Raw genomic sequence first — 21,958 nt, 5'->3', positions numbered from 1 at the left:
CCTAGGGGCAGTTTCCCTTGAGTGGACCTTTGAGAACGGTGTTAGTGTTGGGTGACAGAACTGTTATTCCTCAGAGGAGCCAAGGAGGTCACCTACTAGCGACTACTACAACACCTATTATTTACATTTTTATGTACATGTGTACAGTAACAATTTACATTTAGTTACTCTAGCATGAATATTTATTAAACACTCCAACAGGGTTCAGGTGCATTCACCTGATAAGTGCAACTTTCACGTTACTATTTAGGTATATATACATAAACAAGCGTGCAAGGATCAGCAGTCCACCTGCACTAAGAGTCTAAACTTCACGGCTAGCACAGTTTAGCAGGGCATACACTTACAAATCTCCTACCGCTAGGAGTCTCTTGGTCTGAGGACCAGGCACAAAAGCTTGACGGTTAAGTTACAACTGGAACAGTCTTAGGACAGTCTTGCTTGGCACATTTCTTGGACTGTTGCAGGGAAAAGAGTCTGTAAAGACAACAAAAAAACTTTTAAGCAGTATGAATGTCACAGCTTAGATGAAACTCTTGCGATGTTGTCCTGCTCCTCGCCTAGAGTCTCTACCCCTCTCAGGATCACGAGCAGGCAAAGAGTTAATGTGGCTCTCCCACACCACATTAGTAAGGGAAGTGTGTGGCACTGAAGAATTGAGGTTAACAGTTTGTGCTGGTTGATTCGGCCCCACCTCCTCGTCGGGAGTGGGCTGCAGCACATCCGTTGGTACCTGGGGGGCAGACCAAATCTCCTTTTCGGGATTATGCCCAAGTACTTTGGTAGGTACCCGCGGTCGAGGCCAAACCTCCTGGATAGTAGTAGGTCAGGGTACTTTGTTGAAGGCGGAAGGAAGTGGCTGCTGCTGTAGAGACTCCTTCACCTTGCGTACGTTGGTGGGGGCATCAGGAGCAGGCCATTTCGGCCTCAGCTAGAAGGGGTCCACTTCCAAATCATCAGAAGGAAAGTACCTGTAGGGCAATTGGGTTGGAGCGGCTGGCCTGATGACTGCGGCCGCATACTCTCCTCGCAGGCCCCGGATGGGGGTGTACTCCACTATCTCACCCACCTCCAGGGAATGGAACTTCTTGTGAAGATATGACCTCTGTACAGCTTGCCGGTTTACGAGGATGGTATAGCCGGTGTGGCAATCAATGAGGGTACCATAACCTCTGACCTTGTCGAACTTAGCCACTGTTGCTCTGCGACTTTCCAAGGGCTTCTCCCCTTCTCGGGGATGATCCCACTTGCAAATGAAGAGTGCCTCCATCTCTTTGGTGTTCTCTTTGTAGCGGATCCTCTCCTCAAGAGGCAGATGTACATGCTTGGGGGCATGAAGTTCTCGGTGTCGGGTCTTTAGCTTGTCCATTAAGTCAGCTATTTCAACCTCCTGACGGGCCCTTTCTTGCTGTGCCTTAGGAACCGATGGAAGGGGTTTCCCAGGCAGGGGTTGAAGCACCTCATGCATGTATTGAATAAAGTCAGGTTCATCCACCAGGGCTGGTGGAGGAAGAGAAGGCAGCCTCAGATGGTGTGCTTACCGAGGATTCCTCCGTCGGGATCTGGTGGTGAGGGGACAATCTCACTGGTGATGGAGTTACAGGTGTCCCTGCGGTGTCCCCCTGAGGGGTATCTTGCCAGTCGTCATCGTCATCCGGCAGTGGTGGAAGATGGCAGGCCCCCTCTTCATCGAATGACAACCGCTGCAAATGGTCGGCAAGATCTTGGAACAGCTGGGCTGCGACCGCCACAGCTTTCCTTTGTTCCGGTGCCATCTTCGTGCGCTTGCCACGTGGAACGCTGCTCTCCGCCATGTCTGTACATTCCGGCTCTCCTTTGTGCAGACTGAAGAGGTCGTTGTGCAGGGTTTCCTTTATACTGGGCTTCGCCAAAATGGCTGCCGTCCGGAAGAACGTCATCGGTGCAGCCCCGACTTCCTGTCCCCCCGGAAACAACAACTGTGATTTTAAGTTCCCTTTTGGCTGTGATACGCTCACTTGATAGCCATGCCCAGGGGCAGGTCGTGGTGCAGCGCGGGCTTTCTTCGCGTGCTTTTCCGGCAGCGGGTTAACTCTTGCACTGCTGACTGGACCAGAGGATCGTAGCATACATTCACTCCTTACTTTACACATTCCTGCAGCAATAAAATTTTAGCCTCCCCCTTTCTTTTCGCGTGTGCTCTCTGCATGCGTCACCGTACACAATCTTCCGTACAATTATATGGTGCTCCGTAACACATTAGTACAGTCTTTTATACAGGGGGAGTACACTTTACTTGGTGGGAACAGCTGGAGGCACACACCCGTATCTTGTTCGTGATGCCAAAAAGCTATGTGATAGCCTGGGGGATGTAGGGTGTGGGGAGTGTAGCTGTGCTGTTATTAAAGGGTGCTTGTTAACCCTTGCTATTCGTGACGCCAGGGTGGGGGCTCCTCAGTATAGCTTTTTCCTACCGCCGCCCTTCCCAGGAACAATAGAGAGGTAGATAATAATAGATTGTCCACAACCGTAGAATTGCTGTAACAGTATTAACTTTTACTGAAGATTTTCTGCAAGCTCCAATCACATAACAGTCTCTTAGCATAACAACAGATTTCTCTGGATATTGACAATGGCTGGGACTTTAGCATTTAGAGTCTTTCAGTCTAGTGCGTTGTTCCACTGGATTTAGGGGATTTAGTTGCGGTCCAGTAGTCACACTAGCATTAGCGGGGATTTAGATTTGAACTCACGGTTTTGGTTCCGCTGAGGCCGGTAGGTGGTTAGGCCTAGCGTGTCTTTGAAAGTTGCGTAGAACCGTCCCGGTAGTCCGGCATCCACGAGAGCAGCAACCTAAGAGCGCGATAATTGGACGCAGCTCTCCTATATGGGCATGGGCTGGACTAATGCTAACTGATCCGTACTGATGTCAATCACCATTACAAAGGTTTGTGGGTAACACGTGACTCCCGACGCTGAACAAGGTAAGTACTATACATTACTATAAAATATAGATATAATTATTAAATATATACATGCCTTATAATTAGAGATAGACTTAAGGAGAGGTGACTAGGGGCTGTCCCACCTGAGGAACCCTACCTGAACGTAGTTACTCTGACTTTGGGGACCTCTGCACTAGGTACGGTATGCAATACGGTAGTGGGACACCACACAGAAAAAAAATGCCACACTGCTGAGCTCTGCAATGACGGCATTCTGGTGGTGGCAACAGAATGCGTTGATTGGCGTGCTGTCTGGCTGACCCTGGGTGCCGATGCATGCTGTCTGACGGTGCCACTAGCTCCTTGCGACGACCTCCCCCTGCTTCCAACTCGGCTCCTCCTCCTCCTCTCTGTCTCCCTATCTGAACTTTCCCCTGTTCTTCTTCTCTTCTAGCGGGCACTCACGTGACATCCACGGAAGCATCGTCATCATCAACCGCTTCACTTGTATCTGACAACTCAAGAAAGGAAGTAGCAGCGGGTACAACATCTTCATCATCACACCGTATGTCCATGTGTGTAATGCTGCCTGACTGAGACATATCCCTGTTATCTACATCCTCTGGCAATAATTGTTGCGCATCACTCATGTCTTGAAACTGATGTGTAAATAACTCCTCTGACAGATCAAGTAAAGTGGCTGTGATGCTAGTGTTGGTGGTGGCGGCAGGCGGGCGAGTGGTAACTTGAGTGGTGCCCGAAGCTAAGCTAGAGGAGGAGGATGGTGCAAGCTACTGTGATAACAGATATGAGTGGCACTGTGCACTGGCAGAAGTTGGCAGAGTAGACGCTGTAGGCCTGACACACACGCTTGCAGACAACTAACTGCTATTCAATCTATTACAGTCAAAATGGTATATATATTTTAAAATGTACACTACTGTTACACCAGATATGAATTGCACTAGTGTGACACTGAGCGCTGGAAGGCCAAAAAACTCACAAGTTTGAAGTAAACTGACTGATATTATTTCACAGTCAAAAAAGTTTTAGTTTTTTTTTGTTAAATGTACACTATTGTTACACCAAATATGACTTGCACTTGTGTCACACTGAGCCCTGCAGGCCCAAAAACTCCCAAGTGTTTTGTAAACTGACTGATTTTATTTCACAGCCAAAAAAAGGTTACTTTTTTTTTTTCAAATTTACACTACTGTTACACCAAATATGACTTGCACTGGTGTGACACTGAGCCCTGCAGGCCCTGAAATGAACTTGTGTGATGGAAACTGACTGATATTATTTCAAAGTCAACAAAGTGTTTTTTTTTTTTTTATGTACACTACTGTTACACCATATATGAGTAGCACTGGTGTAACACTGTGCCCTTGTAGGCCCTGAAATGCACTTGTGTGATGGAAAGTGACTGATATTATTTCACAGTCAAAAAAGTTTTTTTTGTTTTTTTTTAAATGTACACTACTATTACACCATATATGAGTAGCACTGGTGTAACACTGTGCCCTGGCAGGCCCTGAAACGCGCTTGTGTGATGGAAAGTGACTAATATTATTTCACAGTCAAAAAAGTGTTCTTTTTTTTTTAAATGTACACTACTATTACACCATATATGAAAAGCACTGGTGTAACACTGTGCCCTGGCAGGCCCTGAAATGCACTTGTGTGATGGAAAGTGACTGATATTATTTCACAGTCAAAAAAATATATATATTTTTTTTTATGTACACTACTGTTACACCATATGTGAGTAGCACTGGTGTAACACTGTGCCCTTGCAGGCGCTGAAATAAACTTGTGTGAAGGAAACTGATATTATTTCAAAGTCAACAAAGTGTTTTTTTTTTTTTTTTTTTTTTTTTTTAAATGTACACTACTGTTACCCCAAATATGACTTGCACTGGTGTCACACTGAGCCCTAGAAGGCCAAAAAACTCCCAAGTGCTTTGTAAACTGACTGATTTTATTTCACAGTCAAAAAAGGTTCTTTTTTTTTCAAATGTACACTACTGTTACACCAATTATGACTGGCACTGGTGTGACACTGAGCCCTTCAGGCCCATAAACTCCCAAGTGTTTTGTAAACTGACTGATTTTATTTCACAGCCCAAAAAGTTTTTTTTTAATTTTTTCAAATTTACACTACTGTTACACCATATATGAGTAGTACTGGTGTAACACTGTGCCCCTGCAGGCCCTGAAATGCACTTGTGTGATGGGTACTGACTGATATTATTTTAAAGTCAACAAAGTGTTTTTTTTTTTTTATGTACACTACTGTTACACCATATATGAGTAGCACTGGTGTAACACTGTGCCCTTGTAGGCCCTGAAATGCACTTGTGTGATGGAAAGTGACTGATATTATTTCACAGTCAAAAAAGTTTTTTTTTTTTTTTTTTTTTAATGTACACTACTATTACACCATATATGAGTAGCACTGGTGTAACACTGTGCCCTGGCAGGCCCTGAAACGCGCTTGTGTGATGGAAAGTGACTAATATTATTTCACAGTCAAAAAAGTGTTCTTTTTTTTTTAAATGTACACTACTATTACACCATATATGAAAAGCACTGTTGTAACACTGTGCCCTGGCAGGCCCTGAAATGCACTTGTGTGATGGAAAGTGACTGATATTATTTCACAGTCAAAAAAATATTTTTTTTTATTTTTATGTACACTACTGTTACACCATATGTGAGTAGCACTGGTGTAACACTGTGCCCTTGCAGGCGCTGAAATAAACTTGTGTGAAGGAAACTGATATTATTTCAAAGTCAACAAAGTGTTTTATTTTTTTTTTTTTTTTAATGTACACTACTGTTACCCCAAATATGACTTGCACTGGTGTCACACTGAGCCCTAGAAGGCCAAAAAACTCCCAAGTGCTTTGTAAACTGACTGATTTTATTTCACAGTCAAAAAAGGTTCTTTTTTTTTCAAATGTACACTACTGTTACACCAATTATGACTGGCACTGGTGTGACACTGAGCCCTTCAGGCCCATAAACTCCCAAGTGTTTTGTAAACTGACTGATTTTATTTCACAGCCCAAAAAGTTTTTTTTTTATTTTTTCAAATTTACACTACTGTTACACCATATATGAGTAGTACTGGTGTAACACTGTGCCCCTGCAGGCCCTGAAATGCACTTGTGTGATGGGTACTGACTGATATTATTTTAAAGTCAACAAAGTGTTTTTTTTTTTTTATGTACACTACTGTTACACCATATATGAGTAGCACTGGTGTAACACTGTGCCCTAGTAGGCCCTGAAATGCACTTGTGTGATGGAAAGTGACTGATATTATTTCACAGTCAAAAAAGTTTTTTTTTTTTTTTTTTTAATGTACACTACTATTACACCATATATGAGTAGCACTGGTGTAACACTGTGCCCTGGCAGGCCCTGAAACGCGCTTGTGTGATGGAAAGTGACTAATATTATTTCACAGTCAAAAAAGTGTTCTTTTTTTTTAAATGTACACTACTATTACACCATATATGAAAAGCACTGTTGTAACACTGTGCCCTGGCAGGCCCTGAAATGCACTTGTGTGATGGAAAGTGACTGATATTATTTCACAGTCAAAAAAATGTTTTATTTTTTTTTATGTACACTACTGTTACACCATATGTGAGTAGCACTGGTGTAACACTGTGCCCTTGCAGGCGCTGAAATAAACTTGTGTGAAGGAAACTGATATTATTTCAAAGTCAACAAAGTGTTTTTTTTTTTTTTTTTTTAAATGTACACTACTGTTACCCCAAATATGACTTGCACTGGTGTCACACTGAGCCCTAGAAGGCCAAAAAACTCCCAAGTGCTTTGTAAACTGACTGATTTTGTTTCACAGTCAAAAAAGGTTCTTTTTTTTTCAAATGTACACTACTGTTACACCAATTATGACTGGCACTGCTGTGACACTGAGCCCTTCAGGCCCAAAAACTCCCAAGTGTTTTGTAAACTGACTGATTTTATTTCACAGCCCAAAAAGTTTTTTTTTTTTTTTTTCAAATTTACACTACTGTTACACCATATATGAGTAGTACTGGTGTAACACTGTGCCCCTGCAGGCCCTGAAATGCACTTGTGTGATGGGTACTGACTGATATTATTTTAAAGTCAACAAAGTGTTTTTTTTTTTTTTATGTACACTACTGTTACACCATATATGAGTAGCACTGGTGTAACACTGTGCCCTTGTAGGCCATGAAACGCACCTGTGTGATGGAGACTGACTGTTATTATTTCACAGTCAAAAAAGTGATTTTGTTTAAAATGTACACTACTGTTACACCATATATGAGTAGCACTGGTGTAACACTGTGCCCTTGCAGGCCCTAAAACGCACTTGTGTGATGGAAACTGACTGTTATTATTTCACAGTCAAAAAAGGGTTTTTGGAAAAAAAATACAGACTGATGTTTGAGCCCTAAAAAGGGCTTTTTTGGGTGCTGTCCTTACATCAGAGATTAGATGAGTCCTTCAGGACTTTAGTGGACACTGAATACTGTAGTTGCTTGAAAGAAAAAACGTTTTCCACCGGAGTACCCCTTTTAACCAGTGGTTCCCAACCAGGGTGCCTCCAGCTGTTGTAATTCACACGGGTAAAAGAAACTGACTGCTATATTACTGCTATATTGCAAGCTATTGCGACAGCAGATATGAGTGGTGCCACTGGGCAAGTGGGCACAATATACCCTGTGAGCGAGACTGCCACATGCTGCCAGGCAGGCAAATGCAATTAGAGTACACAGGGGAAAACAAAAAAAGCCCTAAAAAGGGCTTTTTTGGGTTCTGTCCTTACAGTAGAGATCCGATTAGTGCTTCAGGAGTGTAGTGGACTCTGAATAAACCACCTAACTAGCGCTTTCCCTATTAAATCAGGAGCAGGTTCACTATCCCTCCTCTCTCTAACCATGCAGCTACAGGATGAAGCTAAAATGGAGTCAGTGAGAGAGGTGGGAGGGTCTGGAAGGGAGGGTCTGCTGCTGATTGGCTGTAATGTGTCTGCTGACTGTGACACACAGGGTCAAAGTTTCTTGCAATGATGACGAATAGGGGGCGAATCAAACATCGCATATGTTTGCACGGCACGGCAAACGTGAACAAGCTATGTTCGCAGGGAACCGTTCGCCGGCGAACAATTCGCGACATCTCTAATCAGGATACCAGCAAAAAGTTATCCCAACATATACTGTGGTGTACCCATGGCAGGCCTATTGACTATTTATTGAAACATAGTCTACTAGTCACTGTGGGGCAGATTAACTATTGCAAATGTGTACCATGAACTCTCATACAGGACTTGTACTGTTTTATGGAAATATCCTTTTTTGTTGTGGGATTTAACACACAGTATACAATAATTTTTAGTCCTAAAAAAATAAAAAAAATCTGGAAAGCAGAACAAACATAGTACACTATGTTCACACCCTTAAAGTCAGATGGCCTATTTTGCGTATGCTGTAGTATACATTAGAATACCTTTTCGGTAATTATTATTATTTTGATTTATTTATCCAGGGCACTTTACATATGATATAGGTAACAGTACATTAATTTATTTATTTTATATAGCGCCTACAGATTCCGCATCGCTAAGACTAATATGGTGCCGTTGAGCATTAGGCAGAGCAATTTTCCGACTGACATAGATGGATAGTGGGCCCTGCCCACAAGGGCTTACAATCTAAAAAGAGAGGGAAAGCAAACAGTAGGTGAGGGGGACAGCAAGTCATTTATTGCCATTATTGGTGCAGTGGCAGCAGGATTACTGAAGGTCTTAGGCTTGCTTGAATAGATGGGCTTTCAGGTTGCTTTTGAAGGTCTTGATGGTGGGTGAGAGCCGGATGTGCTTTGGTAGGGAGTTCCAGTGTATAGGGGAAGCTTGGGTTGGAGACGGTCATGTGAAGTGCGAGTGTGGACATGGGGGGGGGGCGGAGGACGTAAGGCGGACGTCTTGAGATGAACAGAGATTAAATGCAGGGAGGTATAGGGACATCATATATGGCCATCCACAACCTGTCCCATCCATACAGAAGTGTATGGAGGGGACAGGTTGTGGATGGCCTTATATGGCATGGTGAACAGCTTAAATTGAATACATTGGACAAAGGGTAGCCATTGAAGGGATTGGCACAGGGGAGAAGCAGAGAGAAGTGAGGTGAGAGGTGCATTATTCGAGCAGCAGAGTTGGAGAGCAGAGCAGGAGGATATTGCAGTGGTCCAAGCGGGAGATGATGAGGGCATGTACCAGTTGTTTAGTTGAGTCAAAGTTAAGAAATGTGCGAATTCGGGAGATGTTTTTGAGCTGGAGGTGACAGGCAGTGCTAAGGATTTTAATGTGTGGTTTAAAAGACAGCGCCGAAAAGGTGACTCCAAAGCAGCGGACTTGGGGTGCTGAAGAGAGGATAGAAGCATTGACTTTGATTGATAGATCGGGTGGGGGGTTGGAGCTGGAGGGGGGGGGGAATAATGAATTCCATTTTCTCCATGTTGTGTTTGAGAAAGTGGGAGGAGAAAAAAGAAGAAAGAGCAGACAGACAGTTTGGGATTCTAGATAGTAGAGAGGTGTCTTGGGGCCCCAAGACAGAGCCTTGGGGTACTCCAACAGAGAATAGGGCGAGGTGAGGAGGAAGCATGAGAGTGGGAGACACTGAATGTGCGGTTTGTAAGCTAAGAGGAAATCCAGGAGAGGGCTAAGTTTGTGATGCCTAGGGATGAGAGGGACTGTAACAAGAGAGAGTGGTCTACTGTGTCAAGGAGAAGGAGAACAGAGTATTGGTATTCGGCTTTTGCGGTCAACAGATCATTGGCCACCTTAGTTAGGGCAGTTTCAGTAGAAAACCTTAGTTAGGGCAGTTTCAGTAGAATGGTGAGGAGGGAAGCCAGATTGCAGGTAGTCGAAAAGTGAGTTGGATGAGAGGTGGGACGACTTTGAGAAGTCCAGTGATGTAGTGCGATATATGCATATAAACATAGCCCCAATAAGTCAAATAAGTTGAGCTTTGTTTTACACCATGTGGGTTATTCTGATGCACTTGGCACAGAGTACCAGCTGCTCACCCAGGATTGAGGCGGTGCCTGACACTGCAACTCCTTTGCCATTTTGGTTGGATGATATGTGGATATCGCTACCATTTTAACATTAGGTTTTGGCTGTCCAGGCATGCTGGGAATTGTAGTTTTGCAACAACTTGAGGCACCTTGGTTAGGAAACATTGTTGTAAATAATCTATATAGACATGGAAATATCTCTGCCTTTGTATAGCTGTATGTAAGTACAATGGGGGTTATTTATCAATAATGTTCTTGGCAAGATCATTTTTGTGGTTTGTCTAGATGAATTTTTTTGGTGGTGCTGCTCCAAATTTATCATATTGTCGCAGTGACCATGATAAATTTCACACAGACCTGCACCCAGATCATTTTCTATCCCGCTTTCAGATCATGTCTATCCTGCTTCTAAAGAGCTTGTTTTTCTGTGTGTTTGACTTTATATGTTTTAGTTTTAATTTTAAGGCAAACTAATGTCTTAGGCTAAGTTTCTACTTAGTTTCTACTTAGTTTCTACAGCATTTTCCTGTGTTTGGCGTTTTTTTTCTTGCATTTTTTCTTGCATTTTTGCCTTTGAGTGTAAATTGCATTTTTGGCCCCCTTGACGTTTTGTAAAAATTTGTTGGGTACCAAAAAAAAAATAAAGGATGCAGTAGTGATGGAAAAAAAACTATTTAACGAAATTCATATTTTTTTTATAGCAAAATTGTAATAAATTTTTAAACAGGGTTCAATTTGAGCGGGCAGGGCACTAACAATGTAGCCAACATTAATAAAAATGTAGTGTGTGTGTTTTTTTCACTTTTTAAAATATTTTTTAGGTAATACTAATACTCCCAGAATGGAACACACTCCCGACACCCGATGCGATCGTCCATAATATAGCAGAGATGCGGAGTGGCTCTATACAGCGCTCGCATCTCTCCACTATATTCCAGGTCGGCCAGTAATGTGAATTTCTATTCTCATTCATATTTTCCACTCAGAGTGGTAATTGGCCGGATGGTGGCAGCCAATCACAGCTCTCAACGGGAAATATGAAGGAGTGAGTGGCCGGCTGGCCGGAGTACAGAGCAGAGATGCGAGCGCAGGAGAAAGCCGCTCCGCATCTCAGGGATGAAGGATGATTGCAGCAGGTGTCAGGAGTGACACTTGCTGTTAGCTGTCCTTAACTGTAGGTACTACTGCTCCCAACATGGAGCACACTTCATTTATAACCACTGCTGCCACCTCAGAAGTCTGCAGCAGTGGTTGGTTTTTCTGGTGTTCATGGAAGGTTATAAACATAAAACCTTTAGAAAGCAAGCAATATGGGGACAGATGTCACAAAAATAGCTAACTAAATTATGTTCATTCCTAGTAAGCAATTTATGTTTTTGATAAAACAAGCACAGAAAGGGGTAAGTATGGATTGTTTATTACCAGATGTCCTTCTCTGGCTGCCTTAAAGCACACTCTTCCTCCACTGAAGAGAGTTCCATTCGCAGAGCCAAAAGTAGAAAGTGCAACACCCACAGTGATAATCCATGTCCACGTCCCCAGCACCTTCAATCTACAAGAAATGGTTAATTGTCAGATACAGAATAATAAATGTGGTGGCCCAGCACAGCTGTAACAACAAAAAGGAGATATGCAGTGCCATTTTTTTCTCTTTTCCTGTGCCTGGGCTGCAAAAAACCCCAAAAAACTTTAATTCCTATGTTTCCCCATTGCGGAGATATCAGGTCCCATTCCTCCACAGCTGCAGGTCTTCCGGAATGTCACAGATCCGCCAGCGTTGTCCCACCTTTGGCAATAAGGACTGTCATGTAAGGAGCTGGCCAGAGCAGACCAAGCCTAAAGAAGCCAGAAGACCTGCATCTGCGAAGGAACGGGACCGATATCTCCGCAACAGGGGAACGTAGGAAGGTGAGTTAAAGTTTGTTGTTTTTTTTTTTGTTTTTTTTTGCAGCCCGGGCACAGAAAAAGAAAATACATTTCACTGCATATCTCTTTTAAAGGGGTATTCCGGGACTTATGAACTTTTAAGCTATGTGCCCCTGATGCCAAATTAAGTATGGTTTCAATTAACTTGTATCACCTGTCTGGGGTTGATCATACCTTATTTTTGTGTTTTCATGCCCTCGGAGCATCTACATTTTTGTGCACTTTCCAGGCTTGCTGTGAGGCTTGAAACAATGCGTCGCAAGTCAGCTGATCACAGGGGGCTTGGCCGCTTTTCATATTTCTTGACAAGGCAGCCTTCTGATGATGTGTGCGGCCAATCTTGGGCCCATATGTCTCAATGTGCCTGAGTAAACAGCACCCCAGCTATCTTCAGACTGGAGCGGCAGGATGTAAAGATGGGCCGCACATGTCATCAGGGGGCTACTTTGTCAGGGAAGACAACAAGCTGCCAAACTCCCTGTTATCAGCTGGCTTGCTACGCGTTGTCTCAAGTTGCACAGCAAGCTGGGAAAGGCTTGAGACCACAGTAATCCCTAGTGCACAAGAATGCAGAAGCTCCTGAAATTCCCCTTTAACTCAGGAGGCTTAAAGGATTTTTTTGTATTTGACTATGCTACAGGGGCTGTAAAGTTAGTGTAGCTCATAATATAGTGTATAGGGAGCCTGTCTGCTTCAATGGGTGAGGTGGCTGATGTGTGGGAGGGAGGAAAATGGAATTATGGGATTTGTAGGCAAAAAAGAAAACTCAAACAGGAAATACCAGTTCACACAAAGCTAGCCACAGTGTTATGGTAATCTCACAACATAGCCATTTAGCCCCAAGACAAGTGCAAACCCTTCCTAAGCATGTCCATTACTGTCTGCCAGGTATGTACTTTAATCACCTTATGGTGGAGAACCCCTTTAAGTGTCAAAGGGTTTAAATAAATGATGTGCCAAAAGTACTGAAGGTCTATATAACTGTGGTTTTACATTGTATATGCATAATCTTGTATTTCTCTGGTTAAACATGCATACACTGACTTTCATGCAGTGGGTTAAAGTTTTGCTAAACTTAGCATGAATTGCTTTTGCAGAAAATATATAAAAAGCAGTATCTGGTCCCATGTCCAGGAGTTGTCCTAGCTCCATCCTTAGCCCAGGATTAGAGGGGGAACCTTTATTCTAGTTAGTGAGTCAGATCCTGACCAGAGTCATGAAAGCACATGTTCTGCAAAGTGAGAGTCCTGCTAACCTTGTCCACAAATTGTACTTTTCATTGAGAAATCCTGCTCCAAATCAGATAAATCTATATGTATGACAACGCTGGGCCAACCTTCTTCTACCATATTTTGATCTAAGATAGGCCAGCAGAAATCAGCCGAGGTTCACTTTAGTGGGTTGTTCCAGTAACACATATTTTTTTTTGCAGTAAAAATAAATAAAAATTAAGCATGTTCACCTGCCCTGATACCCTGCAGTTGCCATGTACAGACAGATCCCTACTTTTCATTTCTGCTCCCTACATCCTCTGACGTGTCGACTAGTGTTGAGCGGCATAGGCCATATTCGAATTCGCGAATATTCGCGAATATATGGACGAATATTCGTCATATATTCGCATATTCGTTATAGTCTCGTTTTATTTTCGCGTATGCGAAAATTAACATAAGTGAATATTGGCATATACAAAATTAACACGCGCGTAAATTCGCATATGCGAAAATTAGCACATGCTAATTTTCGCATATGCGAATTTTCGTATATGCGAATTTTCGCACGCCAGTCTCACACAGTAGTATTACAGCCTTCTTTACACCACACAAGCTGGAAGCAGAGAGGGATGATCACTGTGATGTGTACTGTGAAGAAAAAAAAAAATAAAAAAAATAAAAAAAATATTCGTAATTATGAATATATAGCGCTATATTCGCGAAATTCGCGAATTCGCGAATATGCGATATTCGCGAATAATATTCGAATTGCGAATATTCGCGAGCAACACTAGTGTCGACCCTGCACCCTCAGGCAGTTGCTGGTAGCAGTGGTGACTCACCCTAAACTCGGCGGGCATACCCCACTGCGTCAACACGACAGAGGAAACAGGGAACAGTGAGGACCCAGCCCCCTCAAAACGGATGGACAAGTATGTTTTGTTCTTTATTTTTAGAGCACCCAGAGTCCATTATAAAGAAAATTTCACCAGAATGCCCCTAATAGTACTAACTAAAAAAGATAATTTAGACAGTGATATTGTAGACTGGCACCGTGCACCCTATAGAGGTTCTTCAGCACCTGCAGCAATGTACCAGCTGCTGCAGACCTTTACTTTGAATAGGATGAATTTTTTTTTTTTATATCAATCAAGGACAGGACACATTTCCATGCCATGGATTTTTTTGAATGTCAAACATCACCTCTGGGTTCTGGGACCTACATACACACACACATATATATATATATATATATATATATATATATATATATATATATAAATATGATACATACACACATATAAACATGCAATCACTGCATCAACCGCGTTCACAGTCCAGAGGTCCGAGATCGCAGGGGGCCGTGGAGGCTAAGAAGTGCCCAGAGGCCACGTTGGCCATTTCACACGTCACTATGTGCTTCTTCCGCCCTCCAGCCGGAAGAAGCACGTAGTGACGTGTGAAACGGCCGGCATTGCCTCTGAGTGCTTGCTAGCATCCATGGCCCCCTGCAATCCCAGACCTCTGGACCTGTGAATGTGGTTTATGTGGTGAGTGCATGTATCTTTTTTCGTATATATATATATATATATATATATATATATATATATTTTGAAGGCGGCCAGCAGGTAAAGTGGTGGAAGGTAGATACATGCCAAGTAGGTTGCTGTATCAACTAGTAAACTTCCAGGGTTGTCAAGGAGGCTTTTCCGGCAGTACACTTCGGCATTTCCATGCAGCTAAGTTGCTGCAAAGAAACTGCAATATATGAGCCACTGAAGTCCTGGGGTTTGGTGGGGAAAAGGAGCATTTTCAGTCAGTAACAGTAGGTTACTGACCTGTGCATAGTTAGCATAGCTGCCATGCAGCTTAAAAAAGCTCTTTTTCTGGAACGGCTGTAGTGTGAGTGGGGAGGCTGTTCCCACAGTCCGGTCTGAGCTTAACTGGACTTCTTGAGGCCTTTAAAATCCACTGCTCTTAGACCTTAGGTGAGGAGAGTGTGAACCTGAGGACAGGGGCGGACTGACAACTCTCAGGGCCCCCGGACCAAATAAAGCAAGGGCCCCCTGCGGGGCGAGACTCCACCCCTGCCCATACCTTGACCACACCCCTATCCCTCCTCATGCCCCACCCCTACACACAAAATAAAATTACATATATAAAAACACATTAACGTAGGTAAGATAATTTTCCATGACCAATAATACCAGTATACAAGGAGGAAATATATACCATCCCACAATGACTGGATAATACTACAATACTGCACTGAATAAAACCACTATACACAGACTAGTATTCCCCCATACAGTACCCATATAGTGGTAGATACCAGCTATACACAGGATCTGTATACCATATAAGTGATTATATACACGACCAGAGCTGCTATTGGAAATATTGGGGCCCCTCACACAACTCATGGCCAGCCCCTCCCCTGCTTGCTATCCCCATTATCTATGAAAAAAATATTTGAAAACACAGGACAAGAAAAACCATAAGCCCTTTAGTTTATAGAGAAAGAAGGAGGAATATTATCACCATAGGTAATACCACCATACTGTTACTGGCTGGTCAAATCCTGTATACTGAGACCAATATTACCAATAATACCAGTATACAAGGAGGAATATTATCACCATACATATTACCATCATACTGCTACTGACCAAATCCTGTATACTGACCAATAATACCAGTATACAAGGAGGGATATTATCACCATACATATTACCATCATACTGCTACTGACCAAATCCTATATACTGACCAATAATACCAGTATACAAGGAGGGATATTATCACCATACATATTACCATCATACTGCTACTGACCAAATCCTGTATACTGACCAATAATACCAGTATACAAGGAGGGATATTATCACCATACATATTACCATCATACTGCTACTGACCAATCCTGTATACTGACCAATAATACCAGTATACAAGGAGGGATATTATCACCATACATATTACAATCATACTGTTGCTAACCAAATCCTGTATACGGAGGCCAAAATTATCAATAATACCAGTATACAAGGAGGAATATTAACACCATGTTACTATCATACTGTTACTGACCTAATCTGGTATTATTGGTAATATTGGTCAGTATACAGGATTAGGTAACCAACAGTATGATAGTAATATGTATGGTGATATTATTCCTCCTTGTATACTGGTATTACTGGTAATAATGGTCTCAGTATACTGGATTAGGTCAGTAACAGTATGATGGTATTATGTATGGTGATAATATTCCTCCTTTTATTCTGGTATTATTGGTCAGTATACAGAACTACAAGGAGGAATATTATCACCGTACATATTACCATCATACTGTTACTGATCAAATCCTGTATACTGAGACCAATATTACCAAAAATACCAGTATACAAGGGGGAATATTATCACCATGCATATTACCATCATACTGTTACTGACCAAATGTTGTATAATGACTAATATTACCAATAATACAAGTGAGAATAATACCTCAACACCATGACCACCACATAGTGACTGAATAAAAACCACTGAACATAAACCAATATCCCCCCATACACATAAGCGGTGCAGAGCATTTAAAGGGGTACTCCACTGCTCCAGCATTCGGTACGCCCCCTCCCATAGACTTGCATTGAGGGGGCGGGGTGTGATGTCACAAGGGGCATGGCCATGACGTCACGACCCCTGCAGCCCGCACCCAGCGTTCAGAACTAAATGTTCTGAACGCTGAGGCAGTGGAGTGTCCGTTTAAGTGACTACAGTGCAGTTACATCTACTGACTCACAGGAGGAGTCTTCTTGGAGTCGTTCTTTTTCCTTTTCTTCTCTGTCTTGCTCAGACCGCCGTGAAGTCTTCTTTCAACCATGACTTGTATTCACAGAATCTTTCTAACAACAAACATATTAGGTACCACACTTTTTCAGCACATTCCCCACCTGTTTCCTACCCTCAGTGCCCCAAATAATTCCTCACTGTTGCCCTGCATAGTATAAGGGAGTAAGTATATGTGTTGAGGGGAAAGGGGTAAGGGGATTGGGTGGTGGGTAGGTAATTTACCTTTCCCTATTAGGTAGTGCCCTCAGTAGGTAGGTATGGAATTTCCCCCACAAGGTAAAAGCCCCCATTAGGTCGGTAATGCCCCCATTAGGTAGGTAGTAAATAATGCCCCTATCAGGTAGGTAGTAGATAATGCCCTCAGCGGGTAGGTTGTAGGTGATGCCCCCAGTAGGTGGTACGTAATGTCCCCAATTAGGTCGTAGTTAATGCCCCCAACCGGTAGGCAGTAGGTAATACCCCCGGTAGATAGTGCCCCCCAGGTAGGTAATGCCCCCAGTATGCAATGCCCCCAGTAGATAGTGCCCCCAGGTAGGTAATGCCCCTAGTACGTAGTTCCTTCAGTAGTTAGTGCCCCCAGATAGGTATTGTCCCCAGTAGATAGTGCCCCCTAGGTAGGTCATGCCTCCAGTAGGTAGTTCCCTAAGGCAGGTATTGCTCCCAGGTACGTAGTAGATAGTGGCTACCTCTGGCAGACCCTTTGCTGATTTTAGAGGGCCAGCAACCTGTCCTAGTCTCTAAGTAAGTAAGGGCATGGGGGAGGGGGGGGGGGGGGGTTGATGGAATGATAGATAGATTGATATGAGATAGATAGATATGAGATAGATAGATAGATATGAGATAGATAGATATTAGGTAGATAGATAGATAGATAGATATGAGATAGATAGATAGATAGATAGATAGATAGATAGATATTTCCAAAATACCAACAGAGCAGCACATCCAAAAGGCAGATAAGTAAAGCGGTGCCAGCGGCGAAATAGCCCGGTCAAGGCGGTCACACATCCAAGATAGTAATCCGCAGCACTCCAGGAGTAGGTGCAAAAATAAAGTGCTTTATTCCATACTAATACAGAGCAACGTTTCAGCTGCCATGCAGCCTTTCTCAAGCATCATAGTAGTGACAAACAGGAAGTATATAAAGGTGTACAAGTGATTAAAACATTATGAGTATGCAATCAAATCATTAAGACATACATAAATATAAGTGTACAACAACATAAGATACAAGGTAATAAAACCATTGTAATTTAAGAGGAGCAGTGAATGGTGTGTTAAAAATAAAAAAGCAGGTCGAAGGCTGCAAAATATTATAAAAAATCGCATAAAGTGCATAAACAGTCATAATTGATAAACATGTGCAAAGTTTAAAATAACAATCAGGTAGGCGGAGTATGTCGGCTGCACTCACCCCTATATCCATACAAGGTAAACGCCATAATGGCTGCTTCGTATCCCAAGGCATATGGCGTGTGGGTAGATGGAAACACCCGGTCACATGACCCGTTCCATCACCCCACGTCACATCCGGTGGTAGGGTAAACAATTTTGGTTGTCATGCAGGGAGTCGGGCTGGTCGATGGTTCCGAAAGCAAGGTAGGTCATGTGATGATCACATGACTCACTCTCGCTTCGTCCGCATCATCCCGTCCTAAGTTCCCTTCTCTGCACAGTAGCGCCGGTCAGGAGAATCCCCCTGTGTGGATAGGTGCAATGAACGTTGTGTGGCCGTCACTCCTGGCAACACCTAGTAGTTGATGATGAGAGTATAGTATAGAAAAAAAATATAGAAATAGAAAAATAGTAGGAAAAGTAGATAGAGTAGGTAGAGTCAAACAAAAAATAATAAAAAATAAAAATAAATAAAAATAAATATAAAAATAAAATTAAAATTAAATAAAAATAAAAATAAATATAAATAAAAAATAAAATATAAAAATAAATGATGGAAAGATAAAAAATAATAAATAAAAAATAATAAGAATAAAATAAAATGAAAATAAGAATGAAAAGTAAAGATAACTGAAAAATAATAAGAAAAATAAAAATAAGAAAAATAAAAAAAATAATAATAAAATAATAAAAATAAATGAAATAACATGATACTATGTTGCACAATGCCTGTCTTGTTATTACACTGTGGCACATCCTTCCCTCTCACCTCTAGGTTATTTATCCTCTTACCCCCGCATTGCGTGCTTGCACATATGCTGACAGGGAGACCTCTTGTACCCGCGGGCATTCTAGGTGTCCGCTGGGGATTCAGAGTGAAATTAACCATAATCAAGGTGGGCATTTTCGCCGGGGGGTGCCTGCGTCAGTGTGTAGAGCCATAGTTATAGTTCATTCTCACTTGCACGGCTATTATATCCAAAAAATAAGAAAATAATAAAAAAGTAAAAAAATAAAAAAGTAATAGAATAAAATTAAATAAAAAATAAATAAAAAATAATAAAAAAATCAAAAAATAATGATAAAGATGAAAAAATAGAAAAAAAGAGCGTTGTGTTGGGGTGTAAGTCACAAACAACGTTATTTATTGCACCATATGACAACCGAACAGTTTCAAATATAGAGTTTTTTTAAAAAAAATATATAGTTTTTAAAGGAATATTGTGTTGAAAGTAGTGATCGCAGCCGTCATCATCACGCCAACCTAAGATATATAAAAGAGAACAAGTGTAAATACATATTCACAAATAGATACATATTGATCTTAATATCTCGTCACCACTGACTAAACTGGAAATGAGTTTGTGTATCTACTGGTTGCTAGGGGTTACGCCAAATAAATCTGTGGGGTGACCGTGAAGTCTACATTAAGTCCGTTGGGTCTAAGAGACCCAAGCTGGTATATCCATCTTAGTTCTGTCTTCTTAAGTTTGCTCACACGATCTCCACCCCTTTTAAGGGGGGAAGTGTGGTCTAAAAGGACAAAGCGGAGATCCCACTCGGAATGACACATTTCGGTGAAGTGCTTGGATACCGGTAGATCCAAACGCTTTTTCCTAATAGTATACCGGTGATGATTAATACGTGTTTTGAAATCCCATGTGGTCTCGCCAACATAGACGAGACCACATGGGCATATCAAGGCGTATATTACAAAAGTAGATGTACATGTCAAATAATGTTTCAAATTGTACACTTTTCCTGTTTTAGGATGGGTGAACTGGCCCCCTTTCAACATCAGGGGACAGTTGACACACTGACAACATGGAAAAGATCCCTTATTTTTGACAGACAGATACCTTTGTGAAGGTGTCTGTCTGGACGCACCCTGTGGTGCCGGTTCTATACCTTTTACCAAAGATACACAAGTCCCTGGTGGACCCCCCCGGGAGACGTTTTGTCTCCGGGCGGGGTTCCATTACCAGTGGCTTGTCTATCTTTACTGATCAAGTCTTAAGACCTTATGCAATGAGAACTAGGTCGTATCTGAGGGACACATCAGATTTTCTTAAAAAGATTGCCGATCTTGACATACCAGAGGGGGCCTTTGTTGCCACATTGGATGTTGTCAGCCTGTACACCTCCATCCCACACGATGGGGGTGTGCAGGCTGTCAGATCCATGATAAATTCTGATTTCTCACATGCACAGATTGAGTTCATAGTTGAGTTATTATACACTATTTTGCAAAATAATTATTTTTTATTCAATGACGCTTTTTACCTCCAGACCACCGGCACCGCCATGGGCACGAACGTGGCACCCACGTATGCTAACGTGTACATGGCGGTGCTGGAGGAGACGTTCGTCTATGTGTCCCACCATTCCGACAAGCTGTTGGGATGGTGGCGATACATAGACGACGTCTTCTTGGTCTGGAAGGGCAGTAGGGAGGAACTGGATTCCTTTCATTATTTTTTGAATTCTATTGATCCTCACATTCAATTTACCTTGACCGCATCACAAGAGTCTGTTAATTTTTTGGACACCTTGGTTTCTGTTCACACACAGCGTTTAGTCACCAGCCTTTATGTTAAACCAACAGATTCCAATTCCACTTTACACTTCAATAGTAACCATCCCCGCTCAATGGTCCGATCATTGCCCACCAGTCAAATGATTAGGGCAAGACGGATCATTGAGCGGGAGGAAGAAATTGAACCAGCCTTGGACAAGATGGTAGCGAACTTCAGGAGACGTGGATACCCTCCACGCCTTTTGGAGGATAGCAAGCAGAGAGTTATGAGAATGGATCGCAAAAAACTTATTTATGAAACAACATCAAAAAAGTCACAGACTAGATTGGCTTTTGTATCCACGTTTGGTGACCACTCGAGCCAATTGGCCAGAGTTGTTAACAAACATTGGAAATTATTGAAAGAAAGTTTTCCATTGGTCCCTGAGTTTGCGAGTCCGCCCCTGATGTGATACCGGAGGTCTCGCAACCTCAGAGACAGACTGATCAAATCGGATGTGTCCAGACAGACACCTTCACAAAGGTATCTGTCTGTCAAAAATAAGGGATCTTTTCCATGTTGTCAGTGTGTCAACTGTCCCCTGATGTTGAAAGGGGGCCAGTTCACCCATCCTAAAACAGGAAAAGTGTACAATTTGAAACATTATTTGACATGTACATCTACTTTTGTAATATACGCCTTGATATGCCCATGTGGTCTCGTCTATGTTGGCGAGACCACATGGGATTTCAAAACACGTATTAATCATCACCGGTATACTATTAGGAAAAAGCGTTTGGATCTACCGGTATCCAAGCACTTCACCGAAATGTGTCATTCCGAGTGGGATCTCCGCTTTGTCCTTTTAGACCACACTCCCCCCCTTAAAAGGGGTGGAGATCGTGTGAGCAAACTTAAGAAGACAGAACTAAGATGGATATACCAGCTTGGGTCTCTTAGACCCAACGGACTTAATGTAGACTTCACGGTCACCCCACAGATTTATTTGGCGTAACCCCTAGCAACCAGTAGATACACAAACTCATTT

At 42.4% G+C, this 21,958-nt stretch overlaps 1 pseudogene; it reads right to left on the bottom strand.

The window, feature by feature from the left end:
* Nucleotides 1-21,958, bottom strand: part of LOC130361381 (b(0,+)-type amino acid transporter 1-like) — a 54,926-nt pseudogene that overhangs the window by 19,173 nt on the left and 13,795 nt on the right.

Source organism: Hyla sarda, chromosome 3 (genome assembly GCF_029499605.1).
Source record: "Hyla sarda isolate aHylSar1 chromosome 3, aHylSar1.hap1, whole genome shotgun sequence".
Lineage (NCBI taxonomy): Eukaryota > Metazoa > Chordata > Amphibia > Anura > Hylidae > Hyla > Hyla sarda.
The sequence above is the reverse complement of the archived record's forward strand: the minus strand, read 5'-3'. Positions and strand labels throughout refer to the sequence as shown.